Raw genomic sequence first — 3,131 nt, 5'->3', positions numbered from 1 at the left:
CATGGTCGACCATGTGGGAGTCCATCACCCTTAATCACCATGCCACCTGCTGGCCCCTACAGTATGGTTTTTTAAATCATGCATACAGTATATAATAATCAAGTCAAGGATATAGGGCCAGCAGGTAGTGTGAAGGTGAAGGCAGCTGGATCCCACATGGCCAGCTGCACAGCTTGAATATCCTGGACATGGCAGCTTGAAAAACATTCTGGGCACGTGTGCATGCTTGTCTAAAATCCTAAGAGAATAGAAGAGAAAGGATTGCAGCATGGCTATCCTCCTCGGGGCTAATTTCTAACTTTCCTCCTCTCTCTCTCTGTCTCTTTTTCTTTCTCTCTCTCCCACACTGCAGTGAATGCATACACTCTTATAAGAACCTAACAACGATAACAGCAACAAATCAAGGATGTATACATATTCATCTTAAACAGTGAATGTTACATTGTGCTTAATCTGTAGTAGTTCTAATAGTTCATTTATTTTTTCAAAATATATGTTAAAGGTAATTGTTAAAAATTTGCTAGAGGGCATGTGAACTCACCCGAGAGAGACAGAGAGAAACTGAAAAGACACCCTGCCCCTTCCGTGGAGGATTGCCATGCCACAATCCTTTCTCCTCTGTTTCTCCCCCTGATATTTTGACCATGCATATACATATGCCCAGTATGTGTTTCAAGCCACCAGGTTTGGGACTTAAACTGCACAATTGGCCATGTGGGGTCCAGCCATCCTTACCATTACATCATTGGCTGGCCCTAAAGGTGGTGTTTTTCACTCTGCTGTGTTACAGAATCCTGTCATGTCTTCCCCTATATATTTTTAGATTTATCCAAAATATTCTGATGCCCCCGCCCTAAGAAGCTTCTATTACCTATCATTATTCTCTCTATTCTGGTGCTTTTGAGTTCTTTAGTTTCCTCCATAGAATGTGGACATTTGGCACATGTTAAACAAGTACATATAGTATTTGGCTTTCATCGTCTGACTTATTTCACTTAGCAATGTATCTTTTAGGTTTGTCTACGTTTAGCCAAATGACAGGATTTTTTTAAATGATAAGTAGGATCCCATTGTGCTATGTCCCATATTTTCTGATCCATTCACCGGGTCTCAGGCTTTTAGGTTGATTCTATGATTTAGCTATTGGAAATTATGCTTCAGAACACATGAATGTGCAAATGTCTTTCTGACTGGTTTCCTGGTTTCTTTCTTTCTTTTTCTTTTTCTTTTTTTTTTTGTATATACTCAATAGTAGGGTTGCTGGGTGGCCATAATAATTCTATTTTTAGAGGAAGCCCTATATTGTTTTCGACAGTGGTTGTACTGTTTACACTCCCACTAGCAATGCACAAGGGTTCCCTTTTCTTCACAACCTCACTAGCACTTGTTATTCTGGTTTATTATTTTTTTATAATATCCATTATAAATTGGATTATATGAGGCTTCATTGTGGTTTTAATTTTCATTTCCCTTACAATAAGAAATGTTGAGCATTTTTATATGCTTTTTACCCATTTTTAATGCTTTCCTTTGAAAAGTACGTGTTCCAGGTGATTGGCCATTTGAACAACAACAACAAAAAATTGCCAGATGGTGCATATGCTTGCTGGAGAGAGACAGACAGGCAGACAAACAGAGAAAGCAAGAAACCTGGTGGGGCTTGGTCATGCTATAATTCCTTCTCCTCCATTTGTTTATCCTGTCAGGATTTTGGGCATAAATGCACACACACTTGGCATGTTTCTCAAGTTGCCAGGTCCAGGATTTAAATTGTACCACCAACCATGTCGGATCCAGACACCTTAACCATTAGGCCATGGGCTGGCCCAATTGCCCATTTTTTATTGGATTATTAGATTTTTTTGTGTGTGGATGAGCTGTTGGAATTCCTTATATGTACTGGTTATCAATGTCTTGTCAAAGGTACAGTTTGTAAGTATTACCTCCCATTCATGGTTTTCTCTTTATTTATTGTTTCCTTGGCTGTGTAGAGACTTTTTACTTGATGTAATCCAACTGGTCTGTTTTTAGTGTTGTTACCCATGATTTAGAAGTCATGTTCAATAAAGTCTCTGTGTATTCCAGTATCTTGAAGTTTCTCTTCTGTGCTTTCTGACAGTGGTTTTATGTCTTTAAAGTTTATGTTTAAGTCTTCAATCTACTTTGAGTTAATTTTTATAAATCATAATCTGTGAGAGTATAGCTTCACTTTCCTGCAAATTGATACCCAGTTTTCTCATCACCATTTGTTGAAAAGTGTATTGTTTCTCTTTTGAATTATCATATGCTCATGTAAAAAATCAGTTGACTGAATGTTGGGTTTATTTCTGAATTCTTGATTCTGTTCCATTGGTGTATGTATCTGTTCTGTGCCACTGCCATGCTTTTATAGTTATTATGGTTTTGTAATAGTCATTTAGTAAGATATTTCTTACTATTTTTAAAAGTCATTTAGTAAGATATTTCCAACTTTATTCTTTTTGCACAGTATTGACTTGAAAAAAACAGGGTTTTTTTTTTTGTGACTACAGACAAATTTCACAATTGTTTTTTCTATTTCTGTGAAGACTATCACTGCTATCTTAATAGGAATTGCATTGAATTTGTAGATCACTTCGGGTAGTATCAACACTAAGTATGTTGATTCTTCCGATGAACAAAGGATGTCATTCCATTCACCCCCATTTCTATTTTTTTTTATTTTTTATTTTTTTTACTAATAAAAAATTGTGTTTACTTAGAAGCATTCAGAATGTCAACAAAACAGCTGCAACTATTTTTTTTTCAATTACAGAGTGGTGTTTAGTTAATAGAACAACAGTTATTTTATATAAGCTGCATCAGAGACAACTGAAGATGAAAAAACTACCATCCCCATATATAACTAATTTGTGCTGTGCACCAACAAGAACCTGCTTTAAATTTCCATGCCAATTTACAACCCCCATACTGTACCAGGCAAGGTTAGTGGCTATTGAAAATACCACCAGTACAGGGCTATCTAAAGATACATTCGGTAGTGTGTTAACTATACAAAAAAATACACTGTACAGTTTAAAAACAAATCTTACACAGCCTTACATTTCAATTTTTTTCTTTAAAAGGAGTGAATTGTGTACAGGGGGGTTAAA

This window comes from Tupaia chinensis, unplaced genomic scaffold (genome assembly GCF_000334495.1).
Source record: "Tupaia chinensis unplaced genomic scaffold, TupChi_1.0 Scaffold000539_1, whole genome shotgun sequence".
Lineage (NCBI taxonomy): Eukaryota > Metazoa > Chordata > Mammalia > Scandentia > Tupaiidae > Tupaia > Tupaia belangeri.
The sequence above is the reverse complement of the archived record's forward strand: the minus strand, read 5'-3'. Positions refer to the sequence as shown.